Raw genomic sequence first — 24120 nt, 5'->3', positions numbered from 1 at the left:
AAAAAGGCGGTGCCACGCCCAATGTTCAATTTGAACCGCGGCTCTTGTATAGCCATACCGTACCATCTCGGGTGTAAAATTTAATGCTTCCGGGTTATTAACTTTTTTTTTATTAGTATTTACTAAAATCATTATATGGGGAATTGGCGGGGTTATCATCCCAATACATCCATTTTTACACTCTTCATTGAGGTTGTTGGTGAGGGATTTGTCCTCAGCGAATGTGGTTATTTTAGCTTTCATGGTTTAGGAGATATGTACATTAAACCTTTTAGATTGCGTGACCACACCTATTTTTCAATATTTTTAGAATACAGGTACCGTTGGCTATTGCGATCCCCCATTCCAAGTCACAGGTTTCTATCTTCATTTATTGTTTGGTTAAGGTGCCTTTTTGGTTTTCGATTACAGACGTTTTGTGAGCGTGGCGGTGATCCGATTACAACCATCTGCGTATTCGTCCTCCATTTTTAGCCAAGGAACCCGTAGTTTAAATTGTTACTATAAAAATTCGGGTAAATAAATATACGTTATTCGAACCTTCTAGAACATTAATAGTTTAGTTTCTTTGTTGAGCTAGCTCATCCGGGGTTTTGTCGGTTTCTGGCGATTGCAATCGAGTCTCAAACTTAGGAATATGGTTTTGTTAGGAAGTTATGTCTCTGAGCCTAGAATTTTTAAAGACTAGAGGATGACTTTTAACAGACATTCTAAAGTACTTTATATTCATTTATAAATAAACTAGAGGACCCGCTTACGTTTTACTGTGGCTGATACATAGAAAGTACTACTAATATCATCTATATGATTTCTATTAGTTAGATTATAAGTATTAGTTAAGGAATAATCGCATTTTTGATGAAGCAACAAAAATGAATCAAAAAGCATTTCGTGCGTTAAGAAAGAATTGGTTTTTGGGGTAAAAATACTATTGAATTTGGGCTGTGCATCAGTGAAATCAATCGAGTCCAATCGATTGTCAGCCTGGTGGACTGCATATTAAGAAACGGTTCTCAAGCGTGGAAAGACAAAAAAAATCGGCTGGCAAGGTTATGGCATCAGTCTTTTGGGATGCCCGTAGTATATTATTCATCGAATGATAAATGAAAAAAATGTTATAGCTACCCATAGATGTATCGAATCACCCAATTTATTACTTAAGAACGAACAACTCTGTCCACAATATAAAAACTTGATCCACAGATGTCCCCTTTTACTTTGGCATCGTTTTGTTTAATGCACGTTTACGCCAATTTAAGGTTTGAATATTGGATACTGCGATGGTAGCGCCATCTTTCGGTCAAACATTCCAAAATTAACAATTGATTAAAAATGAAAAAATAATTTTAAAAACATTCTCCAGTGGACCAAATTGTAAATCTAAACCATTCTCGAATCTCTTTGAACATACACACAAAATTTCATCAAAATCGGTCCATCCGTTTAGGAGCAGTTCAAATGTAAACACACGGTCAGAAGATTTATATATATAAAGATTATAGAGATAAGATATGAAATAGAAATTTAACCTCTCTCCTTAGAAGGCAAGGGAAAACTAGGATTTTTAGTCGACTTATGTAAATATTACTTTTTATTGTATACGTACTTTTCCTACTCAAAGTAAGTAAGTAAGTACAATATTTTAGTTCACCGTATTTTAAGTAAGTCCGGTTTGTTGCATAGCGTCTACCAGTAGTGATGATTAGATTTTGACTCGTGACGGCGTGGTGTGTTCAGTAAGGTTTGCAATTTCAACATCACACGCTTTATTTTGGTACAACGCTTCGAAATTGTCCAAACTTTTGCAAATTATAGATAATTCATCTTTTTAGTGAGGCTCATGAGGGTGGTTAATGGCTTGTCGCTATTGGAGAAAGTTAAATCCTTCTGTGGTTCAGGAAACGCAATTCCAATCGCGCAATTGACCGTTTGGTGCAGATTGCTGTATGGCGACATTATCGGGCCTTATATCCTTCGAAATGAGGTAGGAAATGTCGTTACCGTCAGTAGCGAGTAGAATTTGATGAAAATAAGGCAGACGATCTCAATTTCCAACATGTTTCACGTTTGAACATGGACGCTTTGCGTGCAAGGTTTGGTGACTTGTTAATTTCAAGACATGGCGCAGTAAAATCGTCGTTGAGATCATCTGATTTAACGGGTCGATACTGTTTTCTCTGCGTCTGTGTTTAGGGGAATCACCAGTAACGCTCAATGAGCTAGAAGACAACATTCAGCAAACCGACCATTTGGCCGACATTTTGTTCAAAAAAGACAGCTCTTTTTCGTGCTGTCAAAACCAGCTTTAAAATCGACGAAGTGGTGGTGTGCGTTGATTCTCTTTTCACGGGTCTTTTCCAAGATTTGGCGCAAGGTGAATATTTGAACGGTTGTTGCTTTTCCAGGCCTAAAGCCACACTGATAAGGTCCAATCAGTTTGTTGACGGAGACTTTAATCCTTCATACAATACGCTCGATAGAACCTTATATGTGATGTTTAGGAGGCCTATCCCACGGTAGTTGGCGCAGATTGTGGTGTCTCCCTTTTTGAGGATTGGCACGGCACATTTAAATTCCAATCGTTGCGCATGCTTTCGTCCGACCATATTTTACAAAGAAGCTGATCCTTCTCATTAGTTCTCTGCTGGCGTATTTGAATAGCTCGGCCGTTAGTCCATCGCCGCCGTCGCTTTGTTGTATTTCAGACGGGTAATTGTTATTCGAACTCTTTACATCGTCATTGATAGGGAAATCGGGTTAATCAGCTCCTAGTGTTATGTTACCCCTGCTAGCCAGCTTGTCTAGCTCTTCGTACTCGCGTATTTCGGCCTCTCTCTTTTTTTATCTGAAAATGCGTCTTGCTTTCCTTTTCTCGGTATCTATACTGCACCTGTTGTGGTCGTTGCAGGTAGGTCTATTTTCCTTCCAATGCGATGCAGCATTCCTCATCGTACCAGCTGTTCTTTTGCATTTTCCGAAAACCAATGGTCGTTTGCAGCTGTATGTAAGGAACTTGAAATGTCGCTTCACATTTTAATTATACCAAATTGGTGGCGAATGCTCTCAGAAAGCATGATTGCAAGACGATTAGAAAATCGTTCGCCTGCCTGTTGTGGTTGGAGCTTCTCGACTTCGAACTTTCCTTGTGTTTATTGACGTGCGTTTTTTGTTACACAGAGGCAGGTGCGTACCTTTGCTGCAACAAGATAGTGGTCCGAGTCGATGTAAGGACCTCGGAGCGTACGCACGTTTAAAACACTGGAGATGTGTCTTCCGTCTATCGCAACAAAGATACCTTCTTTGCCAATGCTAGGGTGTAAAGTTTCCAAGCACGATTTTGACATCGTGCGCTCCAAAAGCTCATAGATGGCATCCTTGGTCACATCGTCCTTTTCTTCCGATGGGGCACGGACGCAAATCAGCGATGTGTTGAAGAACTTCGCTTGATGGCTAGACGTTCATCCATCGGGGTGAATGCTAGGACTCGGCGATGGAGTCTCTCTTCCACCACGAATCCCACATCGAAAGTGCGGTCCTTAATGGGGCCACTGTAGTAAATGCCACAAGAACCTACTCGCCTCAGTCCTCGTCCCGTCCATCGCATTTCTTGGACGACAGTGATATCAGCCTTTATTTTTACAAATACATCAACCAGCTGGGCAGCTACACCTTCCCAATTATCGGATCGGACATTCCAGGTGTACGAGGTGTGTTCCAAAAGTATCGCGAATTTTGTGTTTTTTCAAAAATTATTTATTTATTCATGAATATCTATTTTGTCCCCTTCAAAGTAATCCCCATGAGATATTATACACTTGTGCCAACGGTTTTTTCAATCTTCGAAGCAATTCAAAAAATAATTTTTTTTATCTTCTTCAGCTCCTCCTTCGATGCCGTCTTTATCTTGTCAAGTGGAGCGTAACGCCGTCCTTTCATGGGACTCTTCAGTTTAGGGAACAAGAAAAAGTCGCAGAGGGCCAGATCTGGGGAATACGGTGGCTGCGGCATCATTAGTGTGTTGTTTTTGGCCAAAAAGTCGCGCACAAGCAACGATGTGTGTGAGCAGGGGCGTTATCGTGGTGCAAAAGCCAATTTTTGTTCTTCCACAAATCCGGGCGTTTCTGGCGGATTGCTTCGCGCAAATTGCGCATAACTTGCAGGTAATATTCCTTATTGACCGTTCTTCCCTGTGGCAAGAACTCATGATGCACCACGCCCCTGCAATCGAAGAAAACTGTCACTTACGATTCGCGATACTTTTTGAACACACCTCGTATGCTCTTAAATCGTAATCCTTAATATGTTTGCACAGGTCGTCATCAAAAGGGCGTCGTTTCTTTGTGATCATATCATTTGTGGTGTTTTTATACGTAGCGAGTCCCGAACTCAGCGTACAACTCTGAGTAGTGATGGTTTACCTTTTCACTTTAGCTCGCCTTCAACGGTTGTTTATTGGCTACCCAGAGCATATTTGGTCTAAGATCAGAATTCGTGAACTGTTTGGGCCTTATATAAAAGAATCGTTTCTGGCCACTCCAAAGTGAATGGCGAGATCTTTCCTCACTTACGTGAACTTCTACACATGGCTCCAAATATTGTTCACGTCAGAAAGATTTGTTTGTTTGATTTTTGGCCAGCAAGACCGCGCATCTCTTTTGGAATGGAATCCCCAAATTGCCAGAAAGATATAACTTTACATTTGGGTACGTCATATTTTAATAGCGGTCTAAGAGCGAAAAAGCAGTCTCATAGAAATGAAAAATAAGGTCAGAGAAATACCTTAAAGAGGTAGCTTGCAGTAAAATTGCCAAAACGAACATATGGCTACTCAGAGACATAAAAGTAATCCATGGTTTCGCGTTTTCTTAAAAATCCTGCAGCGCAGTTCCCATTGTATTTTCACATACAGTGGTCTCGCAGACAAAAGGCAAATACAAACCAAGCATAAAGTACACACAACATTCTCAAGCAATTTGTACAGTCATGTGCCCGCATGTGGCAAGGCAAAGCAGCATTTAGTAAATTTGTGTGGCATTCAAGGCGCCGGCCGGCATGTTAAGGTAGGTTCGTACAAAACGCTATGCCACAAGACTCTCTTGCCCCACAATTCAAATGCTTTGTTCAACAGTGGCATTCCTCCACACGCCAAAATATGCGTGGTTGTGCGTTGCATTTGACATTTAAAACGTCAGTGCTCGCGTTATTGTCGGCCAAAAAGTGGAGCAGAGCAAAACGTGATTGTCGTGTGCGACCTGCTATCAGTTGGAGCGCAGGAAGTTAAAGTGAGCATTGGAAATTTATGGCAAAATGTTTTGGCTTAGAGTTTGAGCATAAAATGAATGGTGAGAATAAAAATGGGCGGAATAGAAACAGGAGAGTAATATTTTTTCAAAGAGCATGCTGTAGATGTAAGAGAAATCCTGCTTACAGAATGTTTCGCGGTGCAGAGTCTGTAAAAATGAATTAGTTTGGTATTTCTGGGCACAAAAACAATAAATATATTTAAAATAAAAAAGATAATTGCTTCAAAACTTAGAGCTTTGTATTTGCATTGGTATTAGCGCATTATAATGATATATCGCTGGCTAAGGGTGCAAAGTGCCTAAGACCATTTTTTCCAAAAATGAGATTTTGATGCAGTTCGAAAGATAATTCGAAAATACATTGGTTAAAAAACAAAAAAAGGGATTTTTTTTAAGTTGTATAGTGTTGGTAAGCAAAAGTCTTAAGTCCGTAGTTGTCAAAAAAGCGCGCGCTAAGTCCACTGAACGTACACAGCATCAGCTGTTTCATAGGAATTTGGCGCAACATTCAGTAAAGTTTGTTTATTTGTTTATTTGTTTTATAAAATTGCTCATAAGTGGAAGGTGAATACGGTTACTGATTTTTTCTTAATATTTAAAGTTTAATTATTGTTATTATATCAGACAATGTGTGCTGATAAAAATAATAATATTCAACCGAAAGCAGTAGAGTGCCATGATTTTGGAATTGAAGCAGATGATGGTGGGACCTCGGCAAAAAAAAAACAGGTAACGTTTGACAATACAATAACGTGAGAGATGCTAGAACTCTCAAGCAAAGATGTAATTGTTTGGACAATAGTGAGACTGCAATCATGAAATGCGCACAACTGTCAGAATCATGTAGAGAACAAATATTTAATGAATTTTGGAAAATGTGTTGGAAACAAAAAAAAAATTACGTTAATAATTTGTGTAGTGTATTCAAACTAAAAGACCTCGAAATCGTCGCATAGAAAACGCATCCAAGACAAGTCAAACACTGCAGTATCACCTTAAAGCCAATAATACAATTTTGTGTGTGTGTCGCACTCTCGTCTTAAACACAATGGGCATAAGCGGAAAAACTGTTTTGAAATGGTTGAAAACGTCCTTTTCTGTATCCAATTCAAACAAACACAACCGAGGAATGGCTACCCAAAGTGTACAGCAGCAAGAACTAAGTATATTTTTCGACAGTCTTCCAGCCACAGAATCTCATTATTGTCGAGCTACAACCACAAAAAAATATCTATTATCAGAATGGCAGTCTAAGACAAAGCTTTATGATTTCTATAAAAATAGTTGGTGTACTGAACACGAAAAGCAACCTCTTTCTATGACAGATTTTAATGACATTTTTGAAAACAAAAAATTATCTTTGTATGCGCCGAGAAAAGATCAGTGCGATATTTGCGCGCGTTATCGTCTCGGAAATATTTCAGAGGAAGATTACTTTCTCCATCAGGAAAAGAAGAAAGAAGCCAGAGAAGAAAAAACCAAAGATAAAAATGCCGCGCCATTCGTATTTACAGTTGATCTTCAAGCTGTTTTAATGTCACCGAAATCAAATGTCAGTACATTTTATTACCGCTCTAAGTTGCAAGTTCATAACTTAGTATTTTATAATTTGAAAATTCAAAAAGCGTACTGCTTTTTATGGCACGAGGTCGAAGGCGGATTAACTGCTGATGAATTCGCTAGTATTTGGACTTATTTCATTGAAAAAAATATTCTGCATAATTTGTAAAACAAAAATAACCCGGTTAACATTATTTTTTACAGTGACGGGTGTACATACCAAAACCGTAATTGTACTATGTCAAACGCTTTGCTTAATACATCGATAAATAATAAAATTACGATTGAGCAAAAAATACTTGAAATAGGTCATCGCAAATGGAAGCTGATAGCGCACATTCTGTAGTTGAACGTGCATTAAAAAATAAAGACATTTACATATGTACCAGCCGACTATATTGGTTTGTGTAAAGGTGCGCGGGAGAAAGCGGAACCATATGATGTGACCTATTTAGATCATACATTTTTCAAATCGTTTAAAAATGTATCGTTTTTTAAAACCATACGTCCTGGTCGTGGTACAGGTGATTCGAAAGTGACAGATATTCGAGCACTGAAGTATACTCCAAATGGAGAAATATTTTTTAAATTAAGATTTCCGCATGAATGGAAAATTCTTCCACAGCGCAAATGTATGCATTTAGCCCCATTAATGTGGTCCAACCTGGATCAGCTTTACCATGAAAAAAGGCCTATTTCAAAAAGGAAATATGAAGACTTACAATCTTTAAAAGTAACATTGCCAAAAGACTACCATAAATTTTACGACGAGTTGCCACACGATTGAACTGTTTTTATTTTGAATAATTAGTGTTTAAGATTTTGATAACTGGAACATATGACTGATTTTTGTATATTTAAGATATTTATTTTTTTTTTTAGTTTTAAAAAATTTAAAAAAGAAAGTGAAATATAATTAAACTTGATTAAATAATTAAAGTTTCTATGAACTTTAAATAAAACTTGTGGTGTTTTCTTTTCAGGCGAAGAGAAAATACAAAAGTGTTTAACAATAAAAAGAGCTAAGTCCATTACAAAAATAAAACTCTGTTGCAGAAAATGGGCTAAGTCCCAAAAATAGGCATAAACAAGTATCTTATGCTTATTTCAAATTAAAATTGTATTTGAGTCATCAATTACGAATATAAAAATACATTGTGTTATACAGCTTTAAAAAATATTAACAAAAATAATATTTAAAATGTTGAAAAATTTCAAAAAATGGACTTGGGCATTTTGCACCCTTAGCCAGCGATATGTATTCCTATTTAGATCGAAGATAAAATTTTCATATTTTCAATAAGGAAAACACCATTTTATAAATCATTATAAATTAATTCCATGTGAATTCTCATACTAGCTAAAACCTTGAGGGTTGATTGCTGTGTTTTCGGGCGTTTTTCAGATATTAATACGCTTTACCCCATGTTAAGAAATATTTTGGATAACTATTACAAATGTCATACCAGAGAAATCATGTCTCTTGTACTATACGTATAGTTCCGTAATGACTTTCTGTTAAGAGATTTTAAGACGTTACTTATCCTTAGCCATTTATTAATGAATTAACCTATAAATCTAAGCCCATTCCATTACATTTAAATAATTTGCTAAAAAATTCTAGATGTGATTACAGTTGGAAGAAATATAATAAGGGAGAATCGAAGCATTAAGTGGATCCATCACTCAGTTCAGTTAATAAACAAAAGTAAATGCATAACCTTTTAAAATATTTCACAATTTAAATAAATCAAAATTGTAACGGTTTTTATAAAAAAACGAAAAAGAGTATTATACACACTCTTTAGTGCACTAAAGAGTAAAAGCTTGCTTTCCAAAGCTTTTAAAGTCGACGCTCTGAGACTGTGAGTAATTTTTCGCTCTCAGATTATTTACTCTCCGCCTGGAGAGGATGAAAGTGTTTCGTTCCTTCCGATGTAGTATTGCCATAATCGGTTGCCATATAAAGTTCTACCGAAAACGAAGACCACAGATGCAATTACGCTGTATTGCTTCGAGAGCAGCTGATTTCCACACATATCACTACGTACGTATAAACAAGTCAGTAAGGCAAATTCCTTTGCAATTACATTGAAGCGCTAGTGTCTCTGGAATTTAATTATGTTCCTGTTTGGAGTGTATGAGTTTGGATATTTGGACCGATGTACCTTATAGGACCTTACGAGCCAGTGAATACTTTAATGTTTGCCTAGTTTTAGGCGTATACCAGTGTAGTGAATTTCACTGGTTGTGCGGTGTTAAAACTTGCATTTGTATTTCCGTTCTATTTTCACTGTCTCAGCTCTAGCATTCCCAGAGGTTTACTAATCGTTTCACTTCACTACACAGTCGGGTCACTTTGGGTTGGTGCTTCAATCTCAGCCTGTCCTATTTGTTTAAGCATCGTACGAGTCCCCGAGCGCGGACTGAATGAAATGCAACAAACACCGCGTTACAGGAACCCAACTACAGCTACCGCTTCTCCACCTCTGCGCCTCTGCAACGAGTGTTTTGGTTGCCTAACGGTAACGGAACGTCGCACTACAACAACAACTCTGCAATGCGTAGTAGTCGGGCCGTATGCGATGCGTTTTGCAACAGTGAACAAAAAGTAGAAATGTTTGACAAAAGCTCAGTGTATCGGTCCACATACGACTCGTTGTCGGCACGAGCTAGTGACTTTGTTGGTAGGCGGCTGGGCGGCAATGCAATTTTCGCACCGACGACGAAGCGCAGCAGTAACAGCGGCATCAGGCACTAGTATTACTGATACTTGGCGGTGTCCCGACTAGTTTTGTGCAGTTTCAGTTTCTGTTTCAGTTACGAATAAACGACTCGAGCGTTCAGGTGTGTCGAGAAACGCAGCGCGAGCGTTCGCCTTTCGTTGCTTTCGGTTCAACCAAAACTAACTAAAAGTTGTTGTGCAATTTTCCACATCGGTGGCTGCTAGCACCGTTACGACGTCTAGTGCTAAGCGGCTAACTAATGTCCGATCCTTAAATTACAATCAGTTAATACTACATATTCGGGCGCGCCAAACACAATCGAACTTTCGTGTAAATTCAAACGCAGTGAAAGTAGTGAGCGGTCAAGTCAAAGCCGCGCTCGGAAAGTGCACGCATTCTCTGCCGTTCGATAAAAAGTTGTATGAAATTTGTAAAATAAAATATTGTACTGCATTGGCGAAGTGGCGAAAAGGTGCGATTGCATTGCCAACCGAGTGCTCAGGTTTTAGCTTTGCATATATTTATGCATATTTTACGTGAAAATATTTATGCAAATGAAATTTTGGTTTATGCGAAGCGCAAAGTGTGCCTGAGTTTCACAGTCGTCGAGTGTTCAGGTGATTATGTTTCACATGAGGTTGATTGTTTACATTTTCCCTGAACGCCGAGCATGTTGGCATTATCAGTGAACTTATTGTAGAAATATCTGTAGGTTTTCGTATCGATGCCAAGAGTACCTGAGTTAGTGCAGGATAAAATAGGGGGAGAGTAATGAATGCGAAATCTAGGAAAAATTTCATTATTTCATTATTTTGTATCACTTAAAGCAAACTCATAAGCTGAGGAGCGAGCCAAACGAACTATTCTTTTAGCGAGTGAAGTTTTTTGCTTTAAAATTATGTATCTGAAAGCACATTATAATAATATTATAAAAAAGTTGTTTGATAAATTCAGTGAGCAAGGAGTATTCAAAGTATTTTTTTTTTCATGCCTCAAACTATACACCAATGAGACCGAGACTTGAACTTAAATACAATTAATGCAATTAGCGCCATAGATATCTTTACTTTTCAAATTAATTAACCTGTCATAATTTTATGCTTTAATAAAAGAAATGCTTTAAAAAACTAATGATAACTTATATTAATTTGTAAAAAAGTATAAATATGTTAGCTTGTAAATAAATTTCGAGTATCTTTCAACATTGATTTGTGTTTTTGGGTAATAACTTTATATTAACACACTTTTTGAAGACCCGAACCTGCTTGTTTGTGTTTCCTAACTTCGAAAAAAAATAAAATTTAATATGGTGCGCATAAAAGTATGCAACAGCTGCTGCCCATAACTTTTGAGGTGCTTAGTTTTCGAAGCAGTTCCTGCACTTTATAGTCAGAAAAGTTAAGACTTGGGTAAAGATGTCGCAGCGGTAGATTTCTTAAAATCGTAGTGTTTCTTGAATATAATTGCATACTTTAAGACTTTTTGTTTAGTTTCCTCTTTTTCATAAAATGAAAGTTTTTCTATTACTTAACATACATATTATCATTATTTCTGTTATTTTTTTTATAAAATGTCTGGTAATTTTTATGCAGAAATCTTTAACCGATCAATGGTTTTAGACAGCACTTGATACAAGTCCAAGTTATTAGAAAAAAGTTGTTATATAGAGTAATTGATGTTGAATGCTTTTTTTTTTCATTTCTATAGTTATAGCTGAAGTGCTTTAACACATCTATAAGTTGTTGTTTTTGGGGTTAGTTAAACTTTGTACATCTTTATAAACTTGTATTATAAATATATAAAGTATGTACATAGTTATTACGTGTGCTAATTGTGAGACAGTTGTTTTGCAAATGAAATCTATTTTTACATTGTACTTTCTGGAAATTGAAATATTTTAGTAAAAAAAATTGTCTGTATATAGAAAGTATTAAAAGACTAAGGATAAATCTCTTTAATAACTAAACTCTATGTATTAGCTGGGAGGACTTTCTAACTCTTTCACGAAATAAAGCTAATAAACAAGAGAGTATCAGAATTTATTGCATAGTTCACGGGGCAAGTTTTACGTTTGGATTTTGAGTTCTTAAGTAAGTTTTTTTAATGCCTGTTACAAACACTTCAAGGGAACAATTAAGACGATACCTAAAAATTATGGATATTTGGAACATACATTAATTTTTATGACTGTCGCCGACAGACGTAGGAGTTTCTCACAGTGTAGGCGATTCAAGTAACAGTAATTATCAAAAAATTATATGCTTCAATTAAAAGTGTAATATGAAACTTAACTATTGTAAATGTGTGACTAAAATGAAGAATTTATTAACCACATATGCGTAAATATCATAAAATCTGCGAAATTTTTAAGTGTATTTTTTAATGTGTTGAAGTGAGCGTTGGTGTTGTTGCAGGTATTAATTTCGAACGAAATATGAAGGTAAGTGTCATAAAATATTTAAAATCTATTATTATCATAAATAATAATTATAAAAAATAATGTATTTAAAAAAAGATATAAAATATATAATATGTAAAAAAATAAATAAAATTATGATTTTCGCAAATTTTTATTTTTGAAATTAATTTCAAATATATAATAAAATACTAGGAAAGCTTAAAACCAACTGATGCCACTGTTGTGGACATGCTCCTCCATTTTACAATAACACTTTCTTTGGAGTATTTGAATGCCTTTCCAGATTAACCCTTTATGTAATTTTTTCTAATAATTTGAAGTTTATTTGCTATTCGGCGGTGATATAAAGTCAACAAATCTTCACAAGCGCTGCATGTACTTTTTCATTTAGATGGAATTGCGTTGGAAAATGTTTTAAATTAAATTTAAAAATGTTTGCTCATTTTTTCATACTCATAAATCTCAGTTCCACAGCAAGTACTTGCGATGTGTCTTATTAGTAAATAGTGTAGTTAAGCTGCTATATGACATTGTAAGTACGATTAACGCCAGTTTCAATAGAAAGGAAGAGCTATGGTTGGAAAATAATTGCTAGCAAATGTTAACTAATCAAACGACTTTTTAAATAATCAATTTAGAGCAATTTAGTTTGCAATTTAATTCTTTTATACTATTTTCTTGTCTTCATTGAAAAAGAAAAAAATATTGTTAACCCTTTCATGACGAATTTTTCGTTATATATATTGGTGAGGAATACTTTGAAGACGATAAGTTTTATAAAAGAAATTTTGCGTTTTATTTGCAATTTGTACGTAGTCCCGTTTATTGTGTAAGCTTGCATCAATTTTTTCCATGGTAGGCTTTGAGATACCGTTCATTCAGTAGCCAAAAAATATCATTTCGTGAAAACAGTGCCGGCAAAAAAGTGTTGAAAACATTGTAGAACAAATTGATCAAGATAAATAATAAATACAAAATTAGAAATAATAAAAAAGTGAAGCGTGTTTTATAATGATTGCGTAAAGTTGCATCCTGTGTATAGCTAAGGTCAAGGTATTTAATCAGGTTACCAAGGACTTTCAAATTCTTAACAATTCATATTTGCATCATGACTAACACGCATCTGTCCTGAAATATTTTTAAACTATTCCGATTTTAATACGGGCATGAGAGGATTAAGAAAATCGTTACGCTCATAAACATTCGGAGCACTTAAGTTATTCCACTAGCAAATTGTAGTATATTAAACTATTTCAATAACGATGTATATCGATTAATTAAATACTTTAGATGGAATAAATATGACCAGGATAAGATGTTAAGTTATTAATGAAATTTAAAAAGTAGAAATGTAAATAGAATAGTATGCCAAACCATAAACTAAATACAAATTTAAAAATAAATTTAAAATAGCATTTGCAAAAAGTTAACACACTCGGCTTGGTAATGTTAGACCGACTGCTGTTTATTCGATTTTGGTTATATTTTTCACATTTCCATTATCTTTATTTACACGACTCCCTGCCGTCCGAGCAAGCGAATTCAATGTCAGCCGGTGATAAAAGAAACTTTTCACCATAGGAAAAGAATAACAAGATGTAATACAATGCGGAGGAAACACGCAGACACACAAGCACACGCAAAATCAACGACCCATTTAAGTTTTAATATCAACTTTCTAATGATTTTTTTCATTTTCTGCTTTTCTGCAAGTAGATGTTGTCCCCTCCACCCCATGTGGCCATGAGGCAGAAGTATTTGTGATTTATTTTTATTTTCCGAAATCAGAGATCAATAGTTGCGTCGGTTGTTGGGCATCCAGCAGCGCAAACGTGTCGAAAATCGCGCAAATGTAAACGCGGCGAACTTCCTCAGCGGGCCACGTCGACACTCTGGGGCATTTGCTTTGTGCCCCCATTTCGACACCTTTGTTTTCGGTTCGGATAGGTCGGGGTTGAAACCTTTTAATTTTCCTTTCACTTCGCTTTGTGGCACAGGATGGGATTCATAATATTTTTGCAACTTTTTTCACAATTTTTTTTTTGCTGGTATGTTGGTGTGTATATAAATACGTCATACTTAAGTAGGAGAACAATGTTTGTACTTAATAAAATCTTGTAATAAACCCGAAGTTTTCATGGCTATAGTAGAAATGGCTGAGTGTAAGGGGAAGACCATTTCAACAAAACACAAAACAAAGTCATAACATGATTACTTTTAATATCATTATTAATGGTTCAATCTAATACTGGACAATTTGACCAGCAAAAAAGATTAGAGCCCAGGTCAACAGTATTTTGTAGAGTTTTAAATAAAAATTTATGTGGTATAGTTTCATTAATCGGCAATTGACAAACTCGCGTTCGTAGATCAGGTATTATACTGGAATGCTCTTGGTACATCATCTACCCATTTCTTGTACTCTCATGTCTTCTGCAAGTAAGTATTTTGTGATCGTTAGTTTTTCATTTTGCTGATTTTATTAACATTTTGTTTTTCTTTTCCGCAGTTTTTACTTTTTCTTAACCTTAATGTGACGCTTGAAATCAAGTCTGTTGTTGAAATTCTCTCTCTCGTAAGACATTCACAAAAGTATACAACAGACTTTTTAAAAATTACTTTATAGTTTTATTAAAATAACCACGAAAATAATACATTAACAACATATAATTGAAAGTTTTCAAGAATATTATGCTGCTATATGAGAATGACTCTGAGGCGAGGTTCCACTAAGCCATATACCAATATACTTGTTGGTATAATAATAATATTTAAGATTACTTTATACATCAATTAATATACAGTTAGAATATTTTTCTGTCATTTCATTTGAAATATTTGAAATAATTTCCCGGTACACATTTTTATTGTCACTTAAATTTTACGAACATAATTTTAAGTTTCATTAATTGGAATTCAGTTTTTATGAACAATGGAATTAAAAAGAGAGCTGGTGAAAAAGTTATATTCGCACGGCAAAAGAAGAAGTGGAATTGTTAAGATCCTCCAGAGCCTTGATGTTAACTGCAGATTTGTTAAACATACTGTGGCGAGATATAAGAAAAGTGGTAGTGTTAAAGTTTTAAAAAAATCTGTTTGCCGTTACACTCTCAGACCTCCAAGTCTGGTGAGTATTGTATGTGACGAATAAAGAAAAATTGTGCAAATTGCTAAGGCCTAGCCGTGGGCCGAAAGACCATTAGAAACATTATAGGCACAAATTTAAGAATAAAGGCTTATAAAACTAAAACGAATTGATGGTTTTATGGAACAACAAAAGCAAATGAGAAGAGAAAGAAGTGATTTGGTCCTTCAGTGGCACGCAAATTGTGAGATTGTGTTTTCTCATGAGAAACGTTTTGCGTTTTAAGGAAGTCACTGCTCACAAATGACTGCGTAACCATATGCCTCAGATTACAGCTGATAAAAAAGCTATTGAAAGTCATAAAAACACAATCTCTGCTATTGTTTGGGGAGTTTTATCTGCCAAAGGAAAACTCGCTCTCCTTTCATCGGCAAAGGTGCAAAAATTAACGTAAAGGTTTTTCAATAAGAGCGCTACAAAAATTTTGTTTTAATATAATAAAAACCTTTTGGGATATAAATGAAATACCTTATTCCATACCATTATGTATGGAACTCGATTTCTTTTGCATGACTAACACGGGCGCACTTGCAGAAGTGCAGATGCTGAACTCAATTTTTGACGGCAAGCATAATCGGCCGATAATGCTACAATTTCACGTTCGATATTCGTACGAAGTTCATCAATCGTCACTGGCTATCTGGCGTCAACTCGCACGACCGAGGCTGACTGGACCATATCGTGAGCTAAACACGTTCACCAACTTGGTTTTCAATACGTCAATTGTGACATTCGCTGTATGGCTTATGGCGCCGTCCTCATGCAATCCAATATTGTCTAAGCCCTTATCATCCAAATCGGGACAAAAAAAAAAGGTTATCATTGAGCGGTAACGATTCCTATTCACAGTAAAGTGCTGGTCTTGATCATCACGGAAGAAGTACGTCCAAATGACACCTCCGTCCCATAAACAGCACCAAACCGTATTTTTTCGGGATGAAATGGTGGCTCATAAATTACGTGTGGATTGCTGACAGACTAATAGCACATATTTTGCTTTTTGACGAAGCCATTCAGCCAGAAACGAGCCTCGAGAACGACGTATGAGAGATTGATTTGGGCCTTCCTCAATTGATGCGCTAGTGGCAACAATATTCTCGACACTACTGGCACTTATTTGTCTCACTGGCACAAGAGCATTTCGTACTGTGCCTAAAGATTCAAATTTTTCCACTAGACGCTTAATTGTTGATCTAACAGGACGATTATTACGACCATAAATTGGACGCTCTTAAAGTTGAGGCCATTGACGCCGAATTTCTGCAGTAAATTTTAATAATTTCGACTCGTTGTTGGATTGTGTATCTTTCCATTATGAAATGGCAAACTTCTACTTTTGTAAAGTCCCCATAGAAAATCCCTATTAAAGGGTCCATTTCTAGGTTCCCTTTAAGGATCAAATAGTCGGTTATCATGATGCGCTAACGGTTGCTATTGACGGTACCATTTTTGAAGAAATATGGGCCGATGATTCCACCACCGCACAAACCTCACCAAACCGTTTTTTTTTTAGATGAAAAGGCAGCTCTTGAATCTTTTCACGTTGCTTTCCGTCTCAAATGCGGTAATTTCGCTTCTTTACATACCCATTGAGCCAGACATAGGCCTCTTCGCTAAATTAAATTTGGCTCGAAAACGTCGGTTCTTCTTGAAACTTCCAGGAGCTCATAGAGCGAAGAGTATGTCGCTTGGGAAGGTTGAGCGGCTTCAGTTCTTGCACAAACTGTATTTTATACGCTTTCAATTCTCTCGACGTAAAATGCGCCAGTTGTTTCCTCCGTCTGTCCGAATTGCTGTGAACGGGCCGAATCGACCATACTCCTTGTACATTTTCAGCTACGGCTGCTATATTTTTTTCACTGCGTGCTGTATGTGAACTATTCAGTCGATTATTATCTAATAATGAATGCTGTGTTTCAAAGTGGTTGATGGTGTTGCGAATAGTATATTATGTAGGTCGATTATATTGACCATAAGTTGGGGGATGGCAAGCAAATAATAAAGCGAATAAAAATAGTTCTTCGGCTTTAGAGATTCTCCAGAGAGGATATCTTATTTATATGTGAAGGTATGCCAATAAGTGATAATAATCTAAATATTTGTTTGTTGGATCCGGTCAGATTTACTTTTAACATTAAAATTACGAGCTTCTTATTTCATTTCGTTTTGCTCAAATCTGTGAAGAATGTGAAGGTTTCGACTTAATGCCGCAATGTGCAGAATGTAGGAAGGTTTTTTCAGGATTATTTTTATCGTTAAGTTTTATAAAATATGTTTATTTCGAAGTTAAATGTTTGAAGTTTTTCGAAATGCAAAATATGTAGCAGAAGAAGTGGCTTTAAATGCTATACTCCAGAAAATCTTCAGAAAAAACATATTTCAACAATAAACATGTGTGTGTGCAAATAGAAAGAAAAAAACGTGAGAGATTTCTACACAAATTGGAAAAGTGCAAAAGTGGAAAAGAATGCAATGCACTTAAATTGAATAGGGAAATGGCTTAAAGCTATTTCACTCCGTAACGGTGAACAACGCACATGCAAAAGCCGAGCCGATAAATTTGCAAGTGCACGCTCATTCTTCTTCTCAGATATTCATACAAACATATGTACTTATTTGAACGTGCGGCACAGCGTAAGACTCCTATGGACTTATTTACCGTTTACATTTCTTTACAGTCAGTTATTTATATTTGCACGAACACTTGGCGGAATTGATTTAGTCGCAGGTTGAAACTCTATGTGATATTTTTATGTAAGAAATTAAAATTAAAATGAAATTATATAGTAATTTTTTATATTTGCTATTTATTTACTAAGAAACATCGAATTCCAAATTAAGCGTAAGATTTGATACTTTACCTGACGAATTATATAATCTGAACGATCGGAATCAAGTCCTTGTGGGTCAAACTTTCTTATTTGTTGACATATCTTCCCAATTTTAGGCCCGAAATATTGCCCAAATCACTAGAGAAAATAACTTCCATTCAAACTGATCAATATTAAGTTTTTGTATGTAATCTTTTGAATTTTTTAATGGTATTATAGCTGCGGTGCAAACGAAGCTACCGTTTTTTTTCTTGTTGGAATCTAAGTTTTAGAATTTTTTTTTAGAAGTGATAGATGGATAATATCATATGCTTATTATTGAGAGATACGCTTATTTTGGCTTATAAAATAATACACAAAACTTTTCAACTTGAAATATGTATAAAACTAGGATACGTGTATGTTATTTATTTTACTTCAAATTTGCAAAAAAGTTATTGTTATATTTATGAAAAGTCAATATTAAATAAGAGACTATTCATATGTCATTCATACCAAGTGGAGTAGTTAATATGAGAGTATACTTTTTTGGATATGTCAAAAAACGTTTATCAAGTTTAGGTAATACTAATTTTTGGGGCAAAATATAGTTTCATAAATACATATATACAATTAACAAAAATAATATTACTTTGCTTTTATTGAGATCATTTTTTCTGCATTTAGTTTCGTAGACTAATTAATATATGAATATACAAGGTGCGTTTCAAAGCAAACAAGACTAAAAAAACGGAACAAATGGTTTTTTTTGGCAAAATCGATTTATTTTATTCAAAAATAGTCTCCTTCTGCTTAAATATAGCTTTTTGCATAGTCCAAAAGCTTGTCAAACGAGTGTTTTAGCTCGTTGGCCGGTATGGCCGTCAGTACGCCGGTACAAGCCTTTTTAAAAGTCTCTACGTCTGCAAAACGCTTTCTTTTGAAAACGCTGAAACCACTCGTGCACTCTGCTAGGGGATAGGCAATCGTCGCCATAAACTTGTTTCATCAATTGAAACGTTTCGGTAAAAGTTTTACCAATTTTAAAATAAAATTTTATGTTGGTTCCTTGTTCCAAGCTCACAACACAAACATACTGACACTTAAAACGCAATAACTTCACTTCTAATCGATGAAATGTCATGAAATTCTAATCGATAAAAATAGCAGATTCTAACGCACCAGTCGACATATGGATGGCGCCACCAGTGGCGCTAGATTCAAAAAGTTCTGTTTATTTTGAAAAGTTCCTTGTATATCTCAGATGGGCTCTACCTAGTTAAGCAAAGCTGATTCGGTATATAGTACTAATATTAATCAGTAAGGATATTCTAATCTCATCTAATATAAAAATAATAGAAATATGAAGCCTAAAACAATCGATAATTCTCAGAATTCTCATCATATATAGCCTAGCTATTTGCAGTGCATTTAAAAAAAATGCCACTATAAAAGTCTAAAAAATTCTTCAAATGTTATTTTCGCATTGATAAAAAAATAATTTGGAAACTTGTATTAACTGTAGAAATACAATTTTTATAATACGTTTGCTTTGACGATTGACGAATTTCTTTCAATTTTCTTTCCTTTTTCTTGTGAAGTGAGATCTGGAAAAGTCGATGGTCAGGTTTGGAGGATACGGTAGAAGCAATTCAAAAACGGAAGAAGTTTGAAGACCAATACATTTAATTTGCTATCGTTTACTCTGGGTTGTAACCCGGTGAATCAGTTCGATGGGAATTCGTCTTTCGCAAATTTTGGATATTTTTAGAGTGTCAGCTTTGGAAATCAACCTCATAATCATAAATTGTCCAAAGCTATTTTGTGGATATTTATACCTTGAACAGGGTATATTAAGTTTGTCACGAAGTTTGTAACACCCAGAAGAAAGCGTCGGAGACCCTATAAAGAATATATATAAATGATCAGTATGTTGAGCCGAGTCGATTTATCCATGTCCGTCTGTCTGTATATATACGAACTAGTCAGTTTTTAAGATGTCGTTTGGAAATTTTGCAAACATCATTTTCTCTTCAAGAAGCTGCTCATTTGTCGCATCTGCCGATATCGGATCACTATAACATATAGCTGCCATACAAACTGAAGATCGGAAAAAAGTTCTTGTATGGAAAGCTTCCACATTTGACAAGAAATAATTTGGTATACATTATTTTCTAAGGCAACAATGTAATCTCCGAAAAAATTGTTCAGATCGGCTTACTATAGCATATAGCTGCGATACAAACCGAACGATCGAAATCTTGTATGGAAAAATTTCGCATTTAACGTGGTATTTTCACGAAATTTGAAATGGAATACTTCGAAAAATTGTTCAGATCGGATTACTATAGCATACAGCTTCCATATAAACTGAACACATAGTTACTAAAAGAAATGCACCTGTGAAGGGTATATTAACTACGGTGCAGCCGAAGTTAACATTTTTTCTAGGTTTTTAACATTTTATTGATGGCATACAATAAATATTGACCGCTTAAGTTTATGAAATAATTGAAATGTTCAGCTAAAAAGCTTTTATGATTAAAAAAAAGGTATCCTCACGACATTCCATAAATCACCAATAACTATTTGCAGATAATTTTTATAAAATATACTTTCCATAAATAAATTGCGACTAAGCTCATTCCTCGCACTGTATGGTAAGTAACAATAACTTCAAGGCAAAAATTTGCATTCCACAAAAGTATAATAAGAAAAGATTTGAACTACAATAAAGCAGACGAAAACCAACAAAGCAAACAGGTAGCAGCTAAGTAATAATAGAAAACGAGCTTAAAAAGCAAAGCAACAAGAAAAAGCGCAAAGAAAAATCTCTTGAGTTGGAATTTTTCGCTCTCCACCATACGGCACTTACCTATTTACTTGAAAAGTTATTGGCAAAAGATGGTGAGTGAAGCAGCTGCTCAAGCATTTGAAGAACATAACTGGGTATATATCGCTTCACTCCACCCAATCTCAATTACACTTGCAAGAGTGCTGTTGCTGTTGTTGTTGCCGTTGCTTTGAATGCGCCGCACACCTGGTGCCGCAGGTGCTACTGATTGTCATTTATGGCATATGCGAGTGGGAGGGTGGCATAAGTAGGAAAAGAAACGCGGGCGAAGATGAATGCCGGTGCGATGATATTGAACAGACGCCCGTTAGCATGGAAGCGCATTCTTCAACGACTGCTTCTGAAGTGTGAATTGAAGCGCCACTTAAGCGATGCTACTGGAGCAGCAGCTGCTACGACAATAAATCTAGCGTGTGTGTGGTGCTGATATTGGTGGCTGCATTACTATGCGTTGTTGTTGCCGTTGCAATCGATTCAGTGCTGCTCAGTTGCCTGCCACTTTGCGTTGCGTTGTCTTTTGCATTGTAAATCGTAGTAGAGACACATACACACACACCTGCTTAGCGCCGAACATTTTGCAAAACATTATTGTTGCTCATACGCAGTGCTGCTCTAAATCACTTTCGCTTATTGTGTGCTTTAAGTGCGAATTATTGCCATGCATTTGCACATAATTTATAACAATCAATGTAATTTATTCGACATTTTTAATTAGTAGTTTTTCCCAAAACTGGTATGAACACATTTAGTTAATTCAGTGAATAGTCGCCTATTTCTCGCCAACTCAATTAAATATTCAAGTGCTTTATGAATGCTGACAACACGTTGGTTACAAGCTATGCAAAACACTGCAAACAGAACAAAAACATGGAAAAGGCGTGCACTTTGCAAAACTGTTGGTGCATTTACCTGAAGTTATTAAATTTGATGCTACAGTGATACCTCGATATAGATTTTTTTGAGACGATTTTGAAGTTTTCCAAAATTCCGAGGAGTGGGTAACTTCACTATTTCATGACAAAAATGACATTTTCCAAAAGTTTCTAAAAAATGTATTGTTCTGTAAAATTTATGATAGCTACATATCATGGTACAGACAGAGAGAGGAAAGCTATTGTGCTGTACCGAAAAAGAAGGGTCAATGTAAAGAATTTCCACCAATCAATCCAAAGATCCTATCGGAAGCTCTCTTTTATGCTCAAATAGTTAAAAATCAAAAATAAGGAGTTTGTGTTCAATCGACAAATATTATAGTGATTACTTTAATGAATCTTGGCCAGCCCACTTTAATTGTAATCTCGCATTCATTAATACTTTTTGGCCATTCATTCTTCTTTATTCTCAATAGTGCGGTTGTGCTGTTTCTTTACATGATTTCTGACTTATAGTCTTGTTATCAACTTTTGTTAATCATGCTGAGCTTAATATTGGTCAAGAGCGAGAAAGTAGAAAGAAGATTTCGAAATTTTCCTCAGTATGTTATTATTCTTAGCGAGATTCTTGTTTCAAAGCAGTCATACCTGACATAGAGATTAAGTATGACGCTTATAATAAAACAAAATCCCATACAGTGTAGCTATGGACTAATTGCACTTATACATATCTATCGATAAGTTCCGTTATAAACAAATTTCCTACATAACGGAGATAAATTTCAGCTTAATGGCCGCTTTACTGTTGACGAATCTGATATTAATCAGTACTATAGGTTCTCTTTCAAGCCACTGCATTTGCACAACGCGCATATATTGGTTAAGCGCAAAGCCAATATTGTTCGAGATTGAATTTATTTACAATTTTTTTTTATATATTTCGCCGAAGTGCGCATGGTTACATGGCCACATATTAAATACTCGTAAGTTGGAAATGAAAGTGTAATTGTTTAATCATGAAAATGCGTTTATAATATTGCAGAATTAAGCAGCAACGCTTTGTCGCTCGGCGGAATGCACCCACTCCTGCTTAAAGCAATTGCCGCACCATTTCATCGCGACTTTAACTGCTGGCATGCTGATGATGCTCATGTACATATACACAGTATGTCCGTCTCGAAGCGTAATTATGCCACACGCACACATACACATATGGGTACACATATGGTTGTGTATGTGTGTGTTTCAACGCTTGCGCCAGTGTTGGTGCAACGCTAACCGCAGAGTATTTATTGCTCGCAGTTTCCACCGCACTACACTGCAATTGTCCCTGAATTGCCTCTACTTGCCGCATACACGCTTTCGTTCACTAGCGGCGGATAGGCAAATTCATTAAAATCGCCTATGGAGCTGTTGCCGCCAGCGGTGGCGGCGTACCGACAATGCAACCAGGTGATAGAGCTGTGCTGGGTGAGGAGGCGTCTGTTGGGGCGGTGCTGATGCATCCGTCGACTTCAGTTAAATTACTGCCTTCGTTGTGGCTGCTGTTGCTGTTGCTTTTAATCTTACCATTGTTGTTGTTGCTCAACTGTAGAGCAGCACAAAGCGCATAAGCGCATTATTACAATAACAACGCGTCGAGCGTTGCGTTGCGCCTTCCATTGTGCACATATAGTGTGTGCAGGTGTGGGTGGGGCAGCAAGCCTTGTACGCTTCATATGAGTCCCGCCATTATGTGCTGAGGTGAAGCCTACTGATTGCGCATGTGTGCGTATGTGTGCTTGTGTGCTCTGCTGCTCGACTGTTGCTGCCAATATTTACTGCTGTGGCACGCATTTTCCTCATTTCGTTGAAAACCTCAGAGATATGTACTCGTTCCTCGCGCGCATTTCACTGTCGATTATGCTAGCATACTTTTCGGCACACAATTAATTTTAAAGCACTTTAACGAATTATTTGCCGGTGTGCGTGTTCGCGTGCATGCGCGTGCTATGTGTGTATGGGGATGCCAATTTTCACGTAATTTCTCACACAATCGGTTGAATTTTGAAAATTGTTAGCGGCTTACTGCGGATTTTCATATTTACAAAAGAAGCCACACATTGCCAGTTAGTTGGGAAACAAAAACAACGCGAAATCTACTTAAACAAACGCATATGAATATGTGTATAGTAATGACGGAATGATTATTTGATATGTGTGAGTATATACATATATCACACAAGCTATAGGCGGGAGTATAGTGCATCTCGTCCTGAAGGATATACCATATATGAATTTGTATATTTATACCCTGTGCTCATTTTTTGCAATAGACATCCATCTATGAAAGCTTCTGTGGATTTAGAAGACTCGCTAATTAGTTTTTATTTGAACTCGGAAATACAGAAATAACCAAACTGGTATGTTTTTATTCAGCATCTTCAGCATT

Source organism: Bactrocera dorsalis, chromosome 5 (genome assembly GCF_023373825.1).
Source record: "Bactrocera dorsalis isolate Fly_Bdor chromosome 5, ASM2337382v1, whole genome shotgun sequence".
NCBI lineage: Eukaryota > Metazoa > Arthropoda > Insecta > Diptera > Tephritidae > Bactrocera > Bactrocera dorsalis.
The sequence above is the reverse complement of the archived record's forward strand: the minus strand, read 5'-3'. Positions refer to the sequence as shown.